A 23,722-nucleotide genomic window follows, 5' to 3' on the forward strand; every position below is an offset into this window, starting at 1 on the left:
GTATACATATATTCTATCTATTCTTTATTAACCTGTCAGTGTGATTTTACAGTATAGCACACTGAATTGCCGGCTTTTCTAAAGGATACCGATGCGTATTTCTCGCAAGTCACACGTATGGTCCGCGTGTAATCCAATTTTTTCTCACCCCCATAGACTTTCATTAGCGAGTCTCGGCCGTAATATGGTGCAAATCGCAGCATGCTGCTATTTCCTCCACACATATAATACGGGTGAGAAAAAAACGGATGATGGTAGCTGCCCCATAGATTAACATTGGTCCGAGTGCTATGCGTTTTTCTCGCATAGCACTCGTCCGTATTTCTCGCTAGTGTGACTCCAGCTTAAGGATATGCCATTCATATATAGATAATGTACATGTACTAATATGCCGTGATAAGAAATATGCAAGAACTCTCAACCCCTGTAATGGTGTCAAGAGGATAAGCCATTAATGTTAGATTGGTGGTGGTCCAATTATCAGCACCTCCGCCGATCAGCTGCTTGAATGTTTGCATTGGCTTACAGGCTGGTTTGTTCTTGTCTGCAGCTTTCTTTTTACTTTGGGAATGGTTAATATATTGAACAGATCTAATAGATGTACGTTATAGTATAAAATGCCAGCACAGCTTTTACATGTTAGTTTAATTATCAAGAAAATCTCGACTCATGCATAAAATGTAAAATTCCCCTAAAATGCTATTTGTCTCATTTGTAAGATGAACATGGAAGTTTTTACAGCATGGTGAATCTTAAAGGTCAGATATTTCTGTATTGGAGTTGTCTGCTGAAAAGCAATTAAGTAGGCTTTAGATATGCATTTCCTTAGTTTGACGTACAGATTTGGTAATGTCTTATAAATAGGACAGTTTTATTACCAATGGATTATTTATCATTAAATAAAATAGTTGTACAATTTGCGGATCATAATATAATAAATTATAATGTCAGACTTCTTTATGTTACTTTTACCTACTGCATGCTCAGTATGCTAAAATTACCAGAAATCATCAGAGAAATAGTGCTTACTACCTCCATCCCCCATTCTACAGAATTGACCTGTCACAGTCAGACAAGGGTTAAACTACACAGGGTGGAAAAGCTGCAGATTTTGGGGGATGAGATCTGCATTTTTCAGAAATTCACCAGCAGTGAAAATTTTACAAAATCACATCATTTCAATGTATGTTGCAGATTTTCTCTCTGATTTTATTTCTTTTAATGGATTGGTAAAAGCTCCATCAAAATTCAATTCTGCATATTAAATTGGAGCTTTGGACTGTTGACCACACTTGGACATGCATGTTTTTCCCAGATCTCATGGCTTTGGGGGGCTTTTGTTTTGACAATTTTTGTGTTCAGTCACTAGTAGCAGTGGATCCAATAGGCCAAAGCAATAGTGAATTTTGAACTGTTTGTTCATTTTTTAGGATACTACTTTTAATACAAGACTTGTTACACATTTTTTCTATATGTTTCTGTGTATATGTGCCTGAACAGTGAAAAAGAAATGACAGGATGAAACCAGATCTCTTCTTTTTCAGCTACATGTGCTTTCAATTTTATGAAACCTTTCATTGGAATCATGTTATGTTACTTCACATTGACCCTAGCGTGGTCTGGAGCTTGTCTGTGGCAGGAGGCTGGAGGGAGTAATTACTATATTACACAAGGCATGTGATCTACAGGTGTCAGTATTTCCTTTTCTACTTCCATCTGTAGTTCAGTTCTGGGACTGTTAAGATCAGGAACTGCTAGAAATGCACAGTATTTTCAAGAGGAAAGTTAGTGAGATGAGTGCAGGATACAAGTGATGGTCACCTGAAAATCAGAAAAATGTACCGTATATGCTCGAGTATAAGTCGACCCAAGTATAAGCCAAGGCACTTTATTTTACCTAAAAAAAACTGGGAAACCTTACTGACTCGACTATAAGCCAGGTATACATTATCACCTCATTCCTATCCTGGTATGCACGGGCTCCTCATCCCTATCCTGGTATGCACGGGCTCCTCATCCCTATCCTGGTATACATGGCTCCTCATCCCTATTGTTGTATGCATGGCTCCTCATCCCTATCCTTGTATGCATGGCTCCTCATCCCTATCTATTACGCTCCAAGAGTGGACCCTCGGGATCGAGGTACCCGAACCCACCAGAGTGAGCTGGCCAAGTGAACCCACCCCCTATACAGGGAGCGTCAAGGGCAAGCCCGGGAGTTCAGAATACCATGACTGCCAGTACCAAGGGGCGGCTCAGAGGAGGCAGGAAGAGAACGAAGTATCTATCGGGTGACGAAGGGAACAAGCGAAGACGGTATAGGGAGGCGAGGTGCGGACAGGGACACGGAGCCGAACGGACAGGAATGTGATCCGTGGACTGGGAGCCGAGGACACAGAGCAGGGCGATGACACAGGGACAAGCCAGGAAGCTGGGCACTGCAAGGCAAAAAAGGGGAAAGAATATAGGTGAGAGAGGACAAGGGACCTGAGAAAGCAGCACTAGGACGGAACCTATGGAAGGCACATAGTAGGCACTAGCAATAATTAGGTGCTTCCTCTAACAGGAAGCGGCATGATATACCCGGTAGCCTCTGCCCGAATTGGGCAGTGCTTCCGGGAAGAGAAACAACCGGACAGTACAAAACTGTCGGGAGAGCGGGCGGACACGCATGCGAAAAGCCTGAGATCCCCGGTGCGGCTGATGACCTGGAAGTGCTGGGGAGATGTGACGGGGTAGCCAACCAGTGGGAGAAGAGACGCAATGGGGGAGCCGACCGGCAGGAGAAAAGTCGCGGAGAAGGCAACGGCCGACGGGCGAAGAGAGGTGAGTAACACTATCCTTAAATGCATGGCTCCATCCCTATCCTTGAATGCATGACTCATCCCTATCCTTGTATGCATGACCCCATTCTTATTCTGGTATGATTGGCCCCCATCAAAAAAAAATAAATAAATAAACCATTACATTTACCTTCCTGCGCTCCCTCACAGTGTCTTGTTCCGGTGCCAGCAGCTGATTTATGCTTGTCAGCAGGCATGGCAGGGACGTATAACTGCTCACAAAGAGAGCACAGCTGCCAGAATACTCACCACTCCCGATGCCGTAACTATGAGGATGGAGGGCAGTGAGTATTAAGTAGTGCGCACAGTGTCAGCCGCCGGTCGGTCACGTGTGCCGCTACTTCAGAGAAAATAATATTCACCTCTCTTAAGTAGCGTCACACGTGACCGCCTGGCAGGTGCAGGAGCTGGCTGTTGCGGCTGACACTTCATTGCTGCACCCCCCCTCCATGTTCTGGACTCCTCACTCGAGTATAAACCGAGAGTGGCATTTCTAGCACAAAAAACATGTGCAGAGAAACTCGACTTATACTCAAGTATATACGATAATTTGAATTTATTTAATTTCCAACATAAAGTATGTATAGCATTTTCTGCTTGTTGCTGATGATTTAGACCAAAATGTCGCAGCTATAAAGTACGTGGAATTGGAATCCAGTCCTGTGAACCCCAAAAGTCTTCTGAATATTTAGATCAGGATCAAGACTTTTTTGACCAAGGACTTCAAATAGTACTATGCATAGATATAGGAGCCGATACATCAAAGCTTTTTCACAAGTATTATAAAAAAGGGGGAGACAGAAGCGCACAATAGGGTCTTATCCAATGATATAAACGTTTCACAGATATGGATCCACTCACCTGGTTCAGTTGTGTGGAACACAACAACCATAAGCACAAATGGGTAGGATCCGATGAACTGCAGCAATCAGCCGGTCACTAGAATTGCATATATAGGAAGGAGAGAAGTCCGGCTTTCAGGATCGCGCTGTTCCAGTCCAAAGTTCACAAGGAGTTAATCCAAGGACCAAGCAGTGATTATAACTTTCTTTTTATTCCATAAACTCTACGCGTTTCGTGTACACACTGTACACTTCCTCAGGAGCAAAGTTACACTGGCATCACATTCCATTCTCCTTATATACTAACTCCCCCAGGAAGTGAGGTAGGTGCTCATTGCACTTAAACAAATTCACACATAACTATCAACATAATGTAAAATCACAAAAATCACTAAAATTCATCTATAAAACACACTTCTATAAAAACACACATATGTAAAACTTCACACTAGAAAAAATGTAAAACATTATAATAAAATTATGATTATACTCAATAAAAGTCTAAAATTCTTGGTACATCATATCAATTAGCAGAACAACATTCACAAATCTCTTATATAACTGCACTTATATTTTCCTTTCAGTATTAACCCTTCATTCAACATATTATACTTTTCTTATATTTCAGGCAGATGATCATATATTAATTAATGTATGTACTCCTATGCGGATTCGATCCTGCACAGCAGACCCATGCTCTGCACTCAAGAAACTTTTCTGTTCTCTCAGCCAAAGGCTCCACATCTCCAGAGCTGTCAGTTCCTTTTCAAGGCACCAGCCAACTATTCCAATCATAGTAAAATGCCGCCGATTGTATCTCTTTATATGTTGGCGATATGATCATTCCCTTGCTGTAATGTTATAGCATGGACATCACACAATTATCAGATGCCAATACTACTCTAATCCTTAGCAGACAAATATGCAGAGCACCAAAATTATTTAAAGATGTCAGATATTTCATTTAAACCATATGGTTGCAGAGTCTGCAACCTGTGAATCCAGTAAATTTCCTTTCTCATCAGAATGACACTCCTGTTCACAGTGTCTTCTGAAACATAATCAATTGGGGCCACTTTAATACATGGTTTCTTCCCATGTTTTATAGTGCAATGTTTTGATACTCCATGGAACATAAAACCTTCAATTATATTGTGTCTGTGCGAATTCATGCGGTTATGCAGTTCTTGTGTGGTTTTACCCACATACTGTAAACCACATTCGCATTCTATCAGATATATCACAAAACTACTTTTACAATTCAGGGAAAACTTTATATCAAACACCTTATTATTCTGAATTGATCTGAATGTGGTCATATTATGCATAATCATGCCACAACACAGACACCGAGCGGTATTACATTTAAAGACTCCTGGTTTTTTGCACTGTTCATCCCTAATTTTTTCTTTTTTCAGGCGACTGGGGGCCAGTATATTTCTAAGAGTAGAGGATCTTTTAAAGATTAGTCCTGGTTTATTTGGTAGCATACTCCCCAACACTGGATCATTAAGAAGAACAGACCAATGATCCTGTAAAATATTCCTAATTTTTTTATTTTGTTTAGTAAAATTAGTTAAAAAGTTTAAGGAGAAACTATCATTCTCTTTTTCTTTTTTCTTAGGATTTACTAGGTCCATCTGTTCCAAACCTGCGCACTCATTATATGCTTTTTCTAGCAGTTTTTTTGGGTAGTTTTTCTCAATAAACCTATTTTTCAATTCCTTGGCTTGTGATACAAAATCTGACTCTAAACTACAATTTTTCTTAATCCTTTTATACTGGTTCTTCGGGACATTGATTAACCATTTATAATAATGGCCACTATTAAAATCTAACAGACTATTTGCATCACACTTCTTAAAAAAAGTTTTAGTAAAAATCTTCCCTTCTGAATGGAAAATGGTCAGATCCAAATAATCTATACTCTCCATATTATATACCCATGAAAAGGTGAGACCCCAATCATTCCTCTGAATGCTCTCCAGAAATTGTTCTATGTTATTACATTTATTATCAAAGACTATCATAAGGTCATCTATGTACCGTTTAAAAAATATAATATGCTCTGAAAAAATGGAATTTTCTATATAAATGAATTAAAAAATGGCCATAAATAGGTTAGCGAAACTTGGCGCTACTTTCGAACCCATTGCGGTACCGACTTGTTGGTGATATAGTTTTCCCTGAAAGTCAAAAAAGTTATTGTGCAGTATAAACTTCATGCTATCCATTAAAAAGGCTTTCTGATTCAATGGTAAACGGGCATCTTCTTTCACATATCTCCCAAAACAATACAATCCTAGATCATGTCTAATATTTGAATAGAGGGATGCAACATCTATAGTCAGAAACATGTATGAATCTTTCCACACTATATTCTTCATCAAATGAATCAGCTGGGCAGAATCCCTAAGAAAACTTTTCACAGACATCACATGGAAATACATAATATTATCTACATACGCTGCCAATCCTGACGTGAGAGAACCTATGCCAGAAATGATGGGCCTCCCTGGGGGGTGGTTTTGATCCTTATGAATCTTAGGAAGATGATAGAAAAAAGCCCTAGGGGGATTTTTTATAGTCAGAAAATTATATTCATTTTTATTTAAAATCCCCTCCTTTTTTCCAGTTGCAATTAATTTATTATATTCAGTTACCGCACTCTTATAAATATCCATTGTGACCACTTTATATGTATTCTCATCATTTAATATTCTATATGCCTCTTTCAAATATTCCTTCCTATCTTGGATTACAACTCCCCCCCCTTATCAGCTGGTATAATAACCACCTCTGTGCTCTCTATCAGACTTTTAACTTTGTGGAGCCTTTGGCTGAGAGAACAGAAAAGTTTCTTGAGTGCAGAGCATGGGTCTGCTGTGCAGGATCGAATCCGCATAGGAGTACATACATTAATTAATATATGATCATCTGCCTGAAATATAAGGAAAGTAAAAGTATAATATGTTGAATGAAGGGTTAATACTGAAAGGAAAATATAAGTGCAGTTATATAAGAGATTTGTGAATGTTGTTCTGCTAATTGATATGATGTACCAAGAATTTTAGACTTTTATTGAGTATAATCATAATTTTATTATAATGTTTTACATTTTTTCTAGTGTGAAGTTTTACATATGTGTGTTTTTATAGAAGTGTGTTTTATAGATGAATTTTAGTGATTTTTGTGATTTTACATTATGTTGATAGTTATGTGTGAATTTGTTTAAGTGCAATGAGCACCTACCTCACTTCCTGGGGGAGTTAGTATATAAGGAGAATGGAATGTGATGCCAGTGTAACTTTGCTCCTGAGGAAGTGTACAGTGTGTACACGAAACGCGTAGAGTTTATGGAATAAAAAGAAAGTTATAATCACTGCTTGGTCCTTGGATTAACTCCTTGTGAACTTTGGACTGGAACAGCGCGATCCTGAAAGCCGGACTTCTCTCCTTCCTATATTCACAAGTATTATGACATACAAAGCTTTGAGAAGTTGCATCATTTTATTGCTAATGGCACTCACACGCCATTTTTACCCAGCATCGACAAAGTGGGTAGTGTTGGGGTGGGATTGGGGCATAGCGGATGCCGCTTGTCAAATTCATGATGAGCGGTGGAATTTGCTATGCCACAAATTTCACTTCAGCCAGCACTGGAGTAGAATTTGTGGTGAGGTGCACAGAGGTGAAAGCCACTCATTCAATGCTCCTAATTCTGAAGAGGAATATGACTCCTCATAAATCAGAAGCATCTGCCAATAGCACATCTCATAAAGACCGATGTGAGCATTGCTTTTCATGAATAGGTCCCATAGTTGTTATTAAAAGGGTAACTTGATATCTAACTATACAAATTCAATGGATTCTGTTGAGTTAAATTATGAGAGTTAAAGAGGTTCTCCTCTTTCAGAAAAGTTTTTCCTTACAGTTCTCTTAGTACAAAAAAAAAAAATTGTGCCTCAGTGGCTGCTCCCAGCATAGGTCAACGGCGCTGCAGACAACTGCGCTCAGCAGCTATAGATTACACAAGCTGCTGAGCTCACTGATTAGCTGCCATGCTGCCACTGCAGTCAGTCAATCAGCTTAGCGCCTCGTGCCATCTGTACCATTGTCAGCAGCATTGTAGATGTGATGTCACTGCTGCAGATAAACACCGGTAGCAACCACCCAGGCAGTGTAAGTAAAACACTATTTTTAGTTTTACTACTAATTAATTTTATAGGAAAAATAATTCTTAAAAGAGATGGCACCTTTAACTTTTAGCATTGTGATATCTCTCCTGTGTTTCACTTGAAGAAAGACTGCCTCTATATGATCAATACTCTTGAAATCATTTTTGGCACTTATTACCTTGTCCGAATGACAAAATGAACTGTTCCTGTACTATGTCCGCTGACTGTTATTATAGATTTACTATTTTTATTGTTGTTGTTGTTACTATACTTATTGATAACAATGACACAAAGCCACTGAACAGGAAATGTTCTCATGTCAATGCAGACATTTGGTGACTTCAGCCTCTGATAATTAAATAATTATTACTTACCCGGGCCCGTATGACCGTGGACGGGATAGTACGTCCAGCCCTTTAATGTGATACCTTAAGTCACGGTGATCGCATTAAAATTCCGACGCCATCTCACCTTAGGGAAGATGGCGTCGCCCTCCTGGGCTGCAATCCCGCCCCCCTGGCATCCAGAGAGCTGTAATTGGCTGTTCAATTCTGAACAGCCAATCGCAGAGTTTCTCATTGTTTCAGCCAATCGGAGCGGCTGAAACAATGAGGTCATAGGCTAGGATCAGAGTACCGATGTACTCGATCCTAGAGCCAGTGTCTGGCAACGCCAGGCACCGGCAAAAAGCCCCCAGATTGGAGTCTACGCCGATCTAATCGATCGTGCCAATCGCAGGGCATAGCGGCACTATATTGCCGCTGTGCCCTGCCAGTACCGGCCCGAATCAGTGCTGTATTTGCACCGATCCTAGGATGGAGCCTGCTAGAGCTGGTTGGCGCGATCTAGCTGAGGATCTCTGCAGAGAGGTCAGACGCAGCAAGAGCTCCTGTGCTGGGTATTGTGGTGCCACAATTTGTAGCATCACAATCCCTGCAGAAAAAAGAAAGAAAGAAAAAACCGCCAACTGTAAGTGTTCCTGATCCCTGATCCCCTGCCCAATCTATCGTCACCCCCATCTATCTTCACCCCATCTATCTTCATCCCCCCAATCCCCCCATCCTCCCCTTCCCCCTCTTTTTACCCCCTCCATCCCCCCTTTTGTGCTGCCTTCGTGCACAGCCGCCGAGCGTTGATTGGTGACGCAGTTCACCGATCAACACTCGTGCTAGCTTTTTTTTTCATTAGCCCCCTTTGTGCCACCTCCGTACACACATCCCGCAGCCACAAAACTTGGATAAGTGACACACGTCACTTATCAAAGCTTGCGCCTGCCATTTTTCATTTTTTTCACTCCCCTTTGTGCCACCTAATTACAACCCTAACTGATCCCTGCCCAATCTCTCTTCATCCACCCCAATCCCCTCATCCCCATTTTTTTACCCCCCTCCACCCCCCTTTGCCAGCCGCCGAGCGTTGATTGGTGACGTAGTTGACCGATCAACACTCATGCTCCCTTTTTTTTCTCAGCCCCCTTAGCGCCAACTCCTCACACACATCCCCAGCTGCCAAACTTTGATAAGTGACACAGTTCTCTTATCAGAGTTTGTGCCTGCCATTTTCCTTTTTTTTTCACCCCCCCTTGCGCCACTCCCGTGTGCACATACAGCAGCCTAATTTTGATAAGTGACACGCTGTTCACTTATCAGAGCTAGGGCCTGCTGTTTTAGACTTTTTTCCACAGCTTTTTCTTTACAGAAAGTTTACACCAATCACTACCCCCCACACATACACAGTTTTTGATAGAGTGTACACCCAAGCACCATATTTACACAAAAATGTCATTAAATTCATCCCAACGGCGCTATTCAATGGAGGAGGCATATGCTATACTTGCCTCCGACACTGATAGCGAGGATGAGGATCCGACTTTTCTTTATTTTTCGGATTCTTCATCCTCTTCCTCTTCCCTCTCCTCATCTTCCTCCTCGGGTCCATCGGAACCGCCACGCAGACGCTCCAGGATAGAAGATGAGGCAGTGCCCACCATGCCCACAGCTGACCCAGCGCTCCCCGTATGGACCTCACCCCCGAAAATTACGAGCCACTGATTCCTGATTTTGTGGCAGAATCAGGAATCAAGTTTGACACCACTGGCCTCACAGAAATTGACTTTTTCAAAGTCTTTTTCTCTGAGGATTTTATTAACCTCATGATGGAGCAAACTAATTTGTACACTCGGCAATTTTTGGAGCAAAACCCGCGTTCATCATTTTCAAACTGGTCTCCTGTAGACGCAGTTGAAATGACGCAGTTTTGGGGCCTGGTCCTCCATATGGGGATCCTGAAGAAGACCGAACTTTGACAATATTGGAGTGTTGATATTTTCTATAACACTCCATTGTTCCAAATGGTCATGGCCCGGACACGTTTTGAGGCCATCCACAAATTTCTGCATTATATTGATAATGCACAGTGGGACACTGGAACGCACAAAATGACCCCAACTTTGACCGTCTTTTCAAAGTTCGGCCGGTCATCGAACACTTCAACAAAAAGTTTGCTGAGGTGTACGTGCCCCAAAGGGACATCTGCTTGGATGAGCCCTTGGTTCACTTCAAGGGAAGGCTGCGATTCCGTCAATACCTGCCCAGTAATAGGGCCAGGTATGGAATCAAACTCTATAAGCTGTGTGAGAGTGCCTCAGGGTACATCCACAGGTTTAGAGTGTACGAAGGGAAGGACACCAGGATTTAACCCCCTGAGTGTCCTCCTTTCCTGGGAGTGAGTGGCAAAATTGTGTGGAATTTGGTGCACCCACTGCTGGATAAAGCTTATCACCTCTACACTGATAACTATTATACCAGCGTCCCACTCTACAAATCCCTCTCTGAGCGAGGTACCGCAGCCTGCGGTACTGTCCTCAAACATCAGAGAAGCCTCCTGAAGACGTAACTTGAGCAGATGCTCCGAAAAGGTGTTAGCAAAGCCCAATGTAGCGACCACCTGCTGGTGGTCAAGTACAAGGACAAGAGGGATGTCCATCTTTGGACCACCATACATGGTGATGGAAGTACCCTCTGCACTGTACAGGGTACCTCTACACAGGTCCGCAAACTGACCTGTGTAGTGGGGTACAACAAAAACATGGGGGGTGTTGATCTCTCCAATTAACTCCTCCAACCGTACAATGCATTGAGGAAGGCCAAGGTGTGGTATAAAAAGCTGGCTGTGCACATCATCCAAATGGCAATGCTCAACACATTCCTGCTGTCACAATGTGCATGCCACACCGATACATAGAATCATAGAATCGTAGAGTTGGAAGGGACCTCCTGGTCCATCTGGTCCAACCCCCTGCACTTGCTCGTACCTTCATTTCCAGGAGGTAGTGGTTAAGGCCCTGATGTTTAGCGCTCAGGAAAGAGCGGGCCCCAGTACTTCTGAAAGTGAAGGTGCTCGTATTGTACCAGGTCAGCATTTTCCGGGGGTGGTCCCGCCAACCCAATGAAAAGGTAAGCCGCAAAAAAGGTGTTGAGTGTGTTACATAAAAGGAATACGCAGGGACACCACTTATCAATGCGACACCTGCCCCGAAAAAACTGGCCTGTGTATGAAGGATTGCTTCAAATTGTACCACACCTCCATGCACTACTAATTTACATTAGATTAGTGTTGGGGGCACATCTAGATTTGTTTTTTGGGGGTCTAGTATCCAAAATGATGTCACATGTGGGTTTTTTTCCTGTTTAGACACATCAGGGGCTCTGCAAACGGAACATGACGCCAGCAGACCATCAAATTCTGCATTCCAAAATGTCACTACTTCCCTTTCGAGCCCCGACATGTGCCTATACAGTTTTTTCCCAGATATGGGGTACCAGAGTACTCAAGACAAATTGGTCAATGACTTTTGGGATCCAATTTCTCCTGTTACTTTTGGAAAAATACAAAATTGGGGACTAAATGATCATTTATGTGGGAACAAAACAGGATTTTATATTTTCACGCCCGGGCATTATAAACTTTAGCGAAACACTGGGGGGTTCAAAGTGCTCACCACACATCTAGATAAGTTCCTTAGGGGGTCTAGTTTCCAAATGGGGTCACTTATGGGGGGTTTCTACTGTTTAGGCACATCAAGGGCTCTGCAAATGGAACATGATGCCCGCAGACCATTCCATCAAAGTCTGCATTCCAAAACGTCATTACTTCCCTTTCGAGCCCCGATGTGTGCCCAAACAGTAGTTTTCTCCCACATATGGGGTATCAGCATACTCAGGACAAATTGGACAACGACATTTGAGGTCCAATTTCTTCTGCTACCCTTGTGAAAATTAAAATTTGGGGACTAAATGATCATTTATGGGGGAACAAAATAGGATTTTATATTTTCACACCCGGGCATTATAAACTTTAACGAAACACAGGGGGATTCAAACTGCTCACCACACATTTAGATAAGTTCCTTAGAGGGTCTAGTTTCCAAAATGGTGTCACTTATGGGGGGTTTCTACTGTTTACGCACATCAAGGGCTCTGCAAACAGAACATGACGCCAACAGACCATTCCATCAAAGTCTGCATTCCAAAACGTCATTACTTCCCTTTCGAGCCCCGACATGTGCCCAAACAGTAGTTTTCTCCCACATGTGGGGTATCAGCATACTCAGGACAAATTGGACAACAACTTTTGGGGTCCAATTTCTCCTGTTACCCTTGGGAAAATTACAAATTGGAGACTAAAAAAATCATTTTTGTGGAAAAAAAAATTATTATTTTTTTCACGCCCGGGCGTTATAAACTTTAGCGAAACACTGGGGGGTTTGAAGTGCTCACCACACATCTAGATAAGTTCCTTAGGGGGTCTAGTTTACAAAATGGGGTCACTTGTGGGGGGGTTTCCACTGTTAGGCACATCAGACATGGCGTCCGATCTCAATTCCAGCCAATTTTAGGTTGAAAAAGTCAAACGGCGCTCCTCTGAGCCCTGCCATGTGCCCAAACAGTGGTTCCCCCCACATATTGGGTATCAGCGTACTCAGGATAAATTGGACAACAACTTATGGGGTCCAATTTCTTCTGTTACCCTTGGGAAAACAAAATTTTGGTGACTAAATGATCATGCTTGTGGAAAAAATATGATTTTTTTATGTTCACGCTCAGGCATTATAAACTTCTGTGAAGCCCTTGGGGGTTCACAATGCTCACCACACATCTAGATAAGTTCCTTAGGGGGTCTAGTTTCCAAAATGTGGTCACATGTGGGGGGTTTCCACTGTTTAGGCACATGAGACGCTCGTCAAACGCACCATGGCGTCCAATCTCACTTCCAGCCAACTTTAGGTTGAAAAAGTCAAACGGCGCTCCTTCCCTTCTGAGCCCTGCCATGTGCCAAAACAGTGGTTTCCCCCCACATATTGGGCATCAGCGTGCTCAGGACAAATTGGACAACAAATTTTGGGGCCCAATTTCTCCTGTTACCCTTGGGAAAGCAAAATATTGGGGACTAAATGATCATGTTTGTGGAAAAAATATGATTTTTTATTAACATGCCCAGGCATTATAAACTTCTGTTAAGCCTTTGGGGGTTCACAGTGCTCACCACACATCTAGATAAGTTTCTTATGGGGTCTACTTTCCAAAATGGGGTCACTTGTAGGGGGTTTCTACTGTTTAGGCACATCAGATGCTCGTCAAATGTGACATGGCATCCAATCTCAATTCCAGCCAATTTTAGGTTGATAAAGTCAAACGGCACTACTTCCCTTCTGAGCCCTGCCATGTGCCCAAACAGTGGTTTTCCCCCACATATTGGGTATCAGCATATTCCGGACAAATTGGACAACACCTTTTGGGGTCTAATTTCTCTTGTTACCCTTGGGAAATTAAAAAAATTGTTGCTAAAAGATCATTTTTGGGACTACAAAGTTAAATGTTCATTTTTTCCTTCTATGTTGCTTCTGCTCCTGTGAAGCACCTGAAGGGTTAAAAATCTTCTTGAACGTCGTTTTGAGTAGCTTGACGGGTGCAGTTTTTAGAATGGTGTCACTTTTGGGTATTTTCTGCCATATAGACCCCTCAAAGCGATTTCAAATGTGAAGTGGTCCCTAAAAAAAATGGTTTTGTAAGTTTTGTTGTAAAAATGAGAAATCGCTGGTCAACTTTTAACCCTTATAACTTCCTAACGAAAAAAAATTTTGTCTCCCAAATTATGCTGATGTAAAGTAGACATGTGGGAAATGTTACTTAGCAACTATTTTGTATCACATATTTCTTTATTTTAAGGGCATAAAAATTCAAAGTTTAAAAATTGCAAAATTTTCAACATTTTCGCCATATTTCTGTTTTTTTCATAAATAAACGCAAGTTATAGCAAAAATAATTTACCACTACAGTGAAGTACAATATGTCAAGAGAAAAAAGTCTCAGAAACACCTAGATCCGTTGAAACGTTCCAGAGTTATAACCTCATAAAGGGGCAGTGGTCAGAATTGTAAAAATTGGCCCGGTCATTAACGTGCAAACCAACATTGAGATAAAGGGGTTAAAGGGTAGGAATTAAAGGGTTGTCAAAACTTCTTTCTTAAAGAGTTGTCCACTGTCTCCGGGATCCTTACATCCCGGGGGCAGTAAGCTCCTTAAGATTGACAGTGCAGACTAGAAACATGGTCAAGCCAATGGTCTGAATTGTCCCATGTTGCAAGCTGAATAGATTGCAGAGGCGGCTGGTAACCTAGGCAATGAGCAGTAAAATACAGAATTAAAAATGCCTCCGTTCATGTGAACAGAACTGATTTTGAATAAGAGATAAATTGCAAAGTTGTGTTTTTTTCCAAGTACTCAGTGATTTTACATATTTACAAGGTTGAGACAATCCCTTTAAGCATTTACATTATGTCTGAAGTTGGGTTTTTGCACCTTTTAATATTCATCTCCTGGTTGTTCTCTCTGTAATGTAGAATTTTTTTCTATATCCAGCTTCACTACCCTTTGCAGCTGGCTTTGTAATGTGTGCAGTTATGGATTTTCTTTATTTGGCTATGCTCCAAATAATGTGAAATAACTTAATTCTATTTTATGATTTCAATTCAAGAATGAAAACATTATAATACTATTTTTCACTACTTGGTGACCTCTTCTTTTACCTTTCAAACCCGAAGTCATTAATGTCTGTTAGTGTCATTATTGCCATTCTTTGTCACCTTTGCCATCTAACCTTTGCGGGTTTCATAAATGTGCCATATAAAAGTCAGCCATTCTAGAAACGATTACTTTAACTTTATTACCTGTGATCTTTTCTGTGCATCCTGATAAGTAAATAATAATCCACCTTTAATCATTACTAGCTTTGGTCTTGCCATTTTATGGAAAGAGATTTTTTTGTCTATCCTTGGTGTACTGAATTTATTATGTGTGTTATATCATAGATTTTTTTCATACTTTGAGTGTAAAAGATTTGGGAATCATTGATCTCTTACTACCCCCATGATTGTCACCCAGAAAATATGCTCTTAAATTAATCATTTCTATCTCAGTACTTTTCAGTGGCCTTTGCAACATTTACACGAACATTCAGAATTTTGCCAGTTTAATAATTAACATGATCATCCCTGTGTTCTCTTTCCACCAATTCTCCGTGTACACGCCAAAACTTAGATAATTAGAGTAAACTAAAACAAAGGACAAATCTTACATGAAAAAGGATATCCTGGAAGGATATCCTGGAAGGGGGTGTCCAGAATATGGGGTATAGTGTACCTTGCTGATCCACAGAGTGATTCCTAACTGACCCCAAATAAAGGCATAGATCTTTTTTTTTAAATTCATGTATATATGTATAAAAGTGTTTTGTTTTCCCCATACCCCCCCTCGCCTGTCAAGACAACTCCTTAAATCAGGATTATAGATAAAAAAAAAGGTTACAGGCAGTTCAAAAACAAAATACTTTCCCTACTGCTGAACCCTCTGGCTATCATGCAGTCCTCCTTTTTCCACCAACAAATATTGCTTCTCCAAAGCTTACAGCTTCAACCTTTAACCCTTAAACAGAGATCAGGACTTACTGTCCAATTTTAACTCTTTTTTAAAACATCTGTTGAAAGTACTAAGGGTGGTCTTTCAACAGCCTTCGGAGTAATTTCAAGCCACAGTGGCTTGATGGATGAATGATCTGTAGGAAGATTGATCTAGTGAAAGGTCCACCAGGGTTTTCTCCACCATTATCTTGATAATATCAAGCAATAGGGTTGCTTGTTTTTGTCTTCGCTTTGCTGCTTCTATTCTTCTGACCATGAAGTCCTTCTCCAGTGATTACTCTCATATCATGTGTCCAAAGTAGGGAAGTCTTAGCTTGGTGAGCCTTGCTTTGAGTGACATTTTTGCCATGATTTGTTCAAAAATTGATTAGTTTGTTCTTTCTATTCACAGTATTGATTTCTCCAGTACCACATTTCAAGGGCATCTATTCTTCTTCTGTCTTGTTTCTTTATCGTCCATGTTTCGCATCCATATGTTTCCACAGAAAACAGCAAACTATGTTTGACCCATGTCTTTGTCTCCAGTGAAATGTTCTTTAATTTGAAGACTTTATTCACTGATGATTTGCCCATAGCTATTTTACTATTGACTTCCAATGTTGTCGCTGCATCTAGAATGCTCATTGATTCAAGTAGGTTGAAGTCTTTTACTTCATAGCCTTCCATCTCAAATGTGCCCTGGTCATACCTGGCAGTAGACAATATCTTTGTCTTCCTTGTGTTGAGTAGTAATCCCATGTTCAAGCTTTCTATCTTGACACTTCGTAGTAAGTCCTTCATTCAATATACATTTGTTACTATCAATGTTGTATCATCTACGCATATAAGATTGGGTCACGTAGTGGCAAGGGTCAGGGGAACCTACGCTATCCCTCATACTAGGCGCACCAAAGTCTATCCCTGTCCCCCGGATTACCATGGATGGTGGAGACGCCGGGGTTTCGTACCTAGCTTATCTGATCCCTCCTCCACCCAAAAAGGTGAGGGGCCAAAGTGTAAGGGAAAACACTAATCAGACAGACAGAGGTAAACAGACAGAGATAAAAGAAAATTACCATCATACAAATACTCTCACAAAACAGCAAAATGGGAAACAGAGGAGTTATAGGAAGGGGAAACCTAATGTGAGAGGATAAGGGCAACATGCAAACCAACTCCATGCAGCAATCTCCAGAAAAACTCTCCAACTGCCAAGTCCAAACACTGAACTTTCTCTTTCACCACGAAACCAGGAAGTAGAACTGCCATTAACAACTCTCAATTGCCAGTGATGAGCACATATACCAGAGGAGAGTGGCCAACACTAAACAGCTGAGACAATTCAGGATGGAGAGCTCCAGGAAATCACCTGAACAGATTGGTGATCTGAATGGTAGAATGGAATGGTGAAGCAGTTCTATTAAGGTCAGGAGTTCGTGTAACCAGACACAGAAATCTTCTGGCCCCTCTCTGTCACAGCATCCCCGTGAGAGATTGTTGATGATTTGTCCAGAAATTTTGATTGATTCTTCTTTTTTGGCAAGTCCAGCCTTCCTGATAACAGTTTCTGCATATAAGTTGAAGAGAAATGGTGACAGGATACAGCCTTGTCTAACACCTCACTCTGCTTTGAACCATGCCATGTCACCATATTCCGTTCGGATTGTTGCTTCTTGGTTGATGTAAACATTCCAGATGAGGCTGATCAGATTGTTCGGCACACTCGTATCCTTCACGGTATTCCAAAGTTTCTGTTCATCAACACAGACGAAGGCTTTTCTGTAGTCGAAAAAGCAAAATTAGATCTCATTGTTTTATTTGTTGGCCTTTTGCATTATCAATCTAATGTTAGCAATCATGTCTCTTATTTCTCTGTCTTTTCCTGCTTTCCTGGGAGCTCTTTGTTAAAGTAAGGCTGTAAATGTCTTTGTAGTATCTTCAGTAGAATTTGGGGGCATGAGGTATGAGTGCAAAAGTCCAATAGTTTCAACAGTCAGTAGCTTCTCAATTCTTTGGAATAGGGAATAAACACTGATCTTGTCCAGTCCTTGGACAATTTAACCGCTGTCCATATCTGTTGACACAAGTGTGTGATTACACTAACTTCTGCTTCCGATGACATTATTACTAATGATGAGCGAGCATACTCGGATAAGGTGTTATCAGAGCATGCTTGAATGCTAATAGAGTATCTTTGGCGTGCTCTAATACTGTGTTCGAATCACCGTGCCTGCATGTCTGTTCGACAACTGCAACACATTTGAAGATATTCTATTAGCACTTGAGCATGGTCAGATAATACCTTATCCGAGCACATTCGCTAATCATTATTTTTTACATCTATTGAAATATTATCACATTCAAGCTTTTGTTGTTTGATAGAAGCTTTGTCACAGCAATGACTTCATCTTTCAGAATGTTTGGCTACCTATCATCTCCAGTGTCAGTTTCTTCCTAAAACGCAGAGTTGTTCTTGTAGAGGTGCTCCACATAGATGATGTTATTTAAGCTGCATTCTTTAGTTTTGACCCAATATTATGCTTCCCAAATACATTCTTTCATATAATAATGGTGGAGATTAATTTTATATGATCACATTATTTTGTGTATGAAGAAGGAGATCTAACAGAGGCATCAGTTCACTTCCAGACTGGAACAAAAACACTGTGGTGTTAAATAAACATCTACAGTTGTGCTCAAAAGTTTACAAACCCTGGCAGAATTTGCTTTCTTGGCCTTTTTGAATATGAATGATAACACCAAAACTTTTTCTCCACTCATGGTTAGTGGTTGGGTGAAGCCATTTATTGTTAAACTACTGTGCTTTCTCTTTTTAAATCATAATGACAACCCAAAACATCCAAATGACCCTGACCAAAAGTTCACATACCCCATTTCTTAATACCCTGTATTGCCCCCCGCTAACATCAATGGCAGCTTGTAGTCTTTGTGGTAGTTGTGGATGAAGTTCTTTATTTTCTCAGATGGTAAAGCTGTCCACTCATCTTGGCAAAAAGCCTCCAATTCCTGTAAATTCCTGAGCTGACTAGCATGAACTGCACGCTTGAGATCTCCCCAGAGTGGCTCAATGATATTGAGATCAGGAGACTGAGCTGGCCACTCCAGAACCTTCACTTTGTTCTGCTGTAGCCAATGACAGGTCGACTTGGCCTTGTGTTTTGGATTGTTGTCATGTTGGAACGTACAAGTGTGTCCCATGCGCAGCTTCCGGGCTGAAGAGTGCAAATTTGCCCCCGGTATTTGCAGATAACGTGCTGCATTCCTTCAACTTTGACCAAGTTTCCTGTGCCTTTTTAGCTCACACATCCCCAAAACATCAGCGATCCACCTCCGTGCTTTACAGTAAGAATAGTGTTCCTTTCACTATAGGCCTTGTTATTATTATTATTCAATTTTGGTCTCATCACTCCAAATTACCTTGTTCCAGAAGTTTTGAGGTTTGTCTCTGTGCTGTTTTGCGCATTGTAAGGCAAGATACTTTGTGGCACTTACGCAGTAATGGCTTTCTTCGGGCGACTCGACCATGCAGCCCATTTTCCTTCAAGTGCCTCCTTATTGTGCATCTTAAAACAGCCACACTGCTAGTTTTCAGAGAGTCCTGTATTTCAGCTGATGTTATTTGTGGGTTTTTCTTTGCATTCCGAACAATTTTCCTGGCAGTTGTGGACGATATTTTTGTTGGTCTACCTGAATGTAGTTTTGTTTTTACAGAGCCCCTGATTTTCCATTTGTTAATCACAGTTTGAATGCTGCTGACTGGCATTATCAATTCCTTGGATATCTTTTTGTATTACTTTCCTGTTTTATACATTTCAACAACCTTTTCATGTATATCCATTGACAATTCTTTTGCTTTCCCCATGATTCACAATCCAGAAACATCAGTGGCTGGATGAAAGATGCAAGAGTCTGTCTGGATCCCAGAAACTCACTCAGATTTTATGCACACACAGTGATTACAAGCAAAAAGGTCACAGGTGAGGATATTACCTTTAGTAGCCATTTAAACCCATTTGTGTCAACTTCAGTGCATATTATCAGGGCAAAATCACCAGAGTATGTAAACTTTTGATCAGGGTCATTTGGATGTTTTGGGTTGTGATTATGATTTAAAAAGAGAAAACACAGTAGTTTGACAATAAATGGCTTCACCCAACCACTAACCATGAGTAGAGAAAAAGTTTTGGTGTTATCTATATATATAAACACCTTATCATGTCTGTCTGTAACCGAAATCGTGGGTCGCTGACTGGTCGCGGCAACCAGGCCCCCGCCAGGCCGCAACCAATCAGCGACAGGCGCAGCTGTTTGTAACGGTAAGCTGTGCCAGCCGATCAGCGACAGGCGCAGTGGGGTGCAGCGCTCAATCGGGCGCAGGCCTTAGGCCTGTTTCACACTTGCTTTTTTTTGCAGCGCGTTTTTCCCGCAAAAAAACGCATTGAAAAACGCATACAAAAGCATACAACTGCTGCGTTTTTTTCAAGCATTTTTATGAGCATGCATGAAAAAAACGCAGCGTTTTTAAGCGTTTGTATGCGTTTTTAGTGCGTTTTTACCGCGTTTGCATTTTTTTCCAACATTAGGTGGCCACTCACACTAACCCAAACCATGACTTTACTAACCCTAACCCTGACCCTAACCCTAACCCTGACCCTAACCCTAACCCTAACCCTTAACCAAACCATACTTAACCCTAACCCTGACCCTAACCCTAACCCTAACCCTAACCCTGACCCTAACCCTGACCCTAACCCTAACCCTAACCCTGACCCTAACCCTTAACCAAACCATACTTAACCCTAACCCTGACCCTAACCCTGACCCTAACCCTAACCCTAACCCTGACCCTAACCCTTAACCAAACCATACTTAACCCTAACCCTGACCCTAACCCTAACCCTAACCCTAACCCTGACCCTAACCCTAACCCTAAACCCCCTTAACTAACCCTAACTTTACCCAAACCCCTAAATTCCATTGTCTAAACTAATGGTAAAAAAAAAAACGCATGTGCAAAAAAACGCATACATAAGCATGCCAATGCGCACAAATGCTCACCATAGACTTATAATGGGTGTCTTGCTGTAAAAAAACGCATTGCGCGCGCATGCGTTTTTTTGAGGCAAATCGGACGCACAAAAAATGCAACAAGTTGCATTTTGTGCGCCCGAGCGCATACCGCAAAAAAACGCATGCGCGGTAAAACGCGTACAAACGCATGTGTATGCGCACATAAGCGCATCCCATGCAAAGTATAGGAAAAAAAAACACATTCGCTATTTAGCGCTAAATTACCGCGAAAAAAAACGCAAATGTGAAACCAGCCTTAATCTGTTAAAAAGAGAATTAAAATAAAAAAAAGGTTATTCTCACCATCCGACAGCCTCCTGTCTTGTTTCCACGCGCCCGGCCTCGCGTTCCCAGTAATGCTTTGCGGCTTAGACCACTGATGACGTCACTCTCGCGAGAGCAAGAGAGAAGACCGAGGTCACTCTCGCGAGAGCGAGAGAGAAGACCAACGTCATCAGCAGTCTAAGCCGCAAAGCATTACTGGGAACACGAGGCCAGGCACGTGGAAAGAAGACAGGAGGCCGTCGGAAGGTGAGAATAACTTTTTTTTATTTTTTAATATTATTTTTTTACATGCTAGAGGGCCGCGGCAGTGATTGGTCGTGACTACAGGGCCACGTGGCTGATTGGTCGCGGACAGAGGGCCGCGACGCTGATTGGTCATTGCTACAAGGAAAGGGGGGTGAGTGGACCATGCATACCAGGAAAGAGGGGTTAGGGGACCATGCATACCAGGATTGGGGGGTGAGGGGACCATGCATACCAGGAAAGGGGGATGAGGGGACCATGCATACCAGGAAAGGGCGGTGAGGAGACCATACATACCAGGATTGGGGGGTGAGGGGACCATGCATACCAGGAAAGGGGGATGAGGGGACCATGCATACCAGGAAAGGGCGGTGAGGAGACCATACATACCAGGATTGGGGGGTGAGGGGACCATGCATACCAGGATTGGGAGGTGAGGGGACCATGCATACCAGGAAAGGGGGGTGAGGGGAACATGCATACCTGGATTGGGGGGTGAGAGGACCATGTATACCAGGAAAGGGGGGTGATGGTGAGCATACATACCAGGATTGGGGTGTGAGAGGACAATGCATACCAACAAAGGGGGTGAGGAGACCATGCATACCAAGAAAGGGGGGTGAGGGGACCATGCATACCAGGATAGGGGGTGAGGGGACCATGCATATCAGGATTGGGGGGGTGAGAGGACCATGCATACCAGGACTAGGGGGTGAGGGGACCATGCATACCCCGAAAAGGGGGTGGGAGGACCATGCATACCAGGATTGGGGGGTGAGGGGACCATGCATATCAGGAAAGAGGGTGAGGGGACCATGCCTATCAGGAAAGGGGGGTGAGGGGACCATGCATACCAGGATAGGGGGGAGAGGAGACCATGCATACCAGGAAAGGGGGGTGAGGATACCATGCATGCCAGGATTGGGGGGTAAGTTGACCATGCATACCAGGAAAGGGGAGTGATGGTGAGCATACATACCAGCAAAGGGGAGTGAGGGGACCATGCATACCAGGATAGGGGGGTGAGAGGACCATGCATACCAGGATTGGGGGTGAGAGGACCATGCATACCAGGATTGGGGGGTGAGGGGACCATGCATCCCCCGAAAGGGGGTAAGAGGACCATGCATACCAGGAAAGAGGGGTGAGAGGACCATGCATACCAGGATTGGGGGGTGAGAGGACCATGCATTCCAGGATTGGGGGTTGAGGGAACCATGCATACCCCGAAAGGGGAGTAAGAGCACCATGCATACCAGGAAAGAGAGGTGAGAGGACCATGCATACCAGGATTGGGGAGTGAGAGGACCATGCATTCCAAGATTTTGGGGTCAGGGGACCATGCATACCAGGATAGGGGGTTGAGGGGTAGCGTGCATATCAGGATTGGTGGTGAGAGAACCATACATATCAGGATTGGGGGTGAGAGAACCATACATATCAGGATTAGGGGGTGCATTATTGCATTATTATTAAATCTTCAAAAATAAACTGCATACATACGATTATTCTAGAATACCCGATGCGTTAGAATTGGGTCACCATCTAGTCATTCATATTCTCTGAAAAAAGGCCAATAAAGCAAAAGTTCTGTCGGGATATGTAAACTTTTGAGCACAACTGTATATGAAATGAAGACCCTACATTCAATTTGTTATGTGATCTGGGCTGGTCAGGCAAATCCCTAAAAAAATAGATGACAAGAGTTCTTTTGTCTAAGGAAATTTCAAGATATGTGTTTAAATTTCACAAGCTGTGTTTCTTTTACACCCAGGATTTGTAACCTGTATAGCAGATGTGAAACTTGAAAGTCTATTAAAGTTTCTTACATTCAGTATATAAATATTTGGTCTTCTTTGCAAAAGAAACACTCAGACCGATTGAATGTTCATTAATGGTGAAATTGTTAGGGCTGATTCTAGTTTTTCTGCTGCCTGAGGCAAAAATTCAAATGGTGTCCCTCCCCATAGTACAATATAAACTTGTGGACAAATGCAATTCCGTCACTGTTTTGGGGTTTTGCTTTTACAATATTCATCCATTGTTATTAAAACCCATTAGGGGTCTAAAACCTGTGATCATCTGATTGCTTCTACTATATACTGCAATACAAGTATATTGCAGTATATAGAACAAGTCACTGTCACCTACAAAGGAATGTAGCACCAGAACAACAGTCGGTACAGGAATACTTCACCAGAGCCAACGTCATTAAAGGAATACATGATCAAAACTACGATCAGCACATTATTACAACACTAGCACAAACATTAGCATATTACT

Source organism: Dendrobates tinctorius, unplaced genomic scaffold (genome assembly GCF_039654945.1).
Source record: "Dendrobates tinctorius isolate UK_male_01 unplaced genomic scaffold, ASM3965494v1 ptg000022l, whole genome shotgun sequence".
In the NCBI taxonomy this organism is placed as follows: domain Eukaryota; kingdom Metazoa; phylum Chordata; class Amphibia; order Anura; family Dendrobatidae; genus Dendrobates; species Dendrobates tinctorius.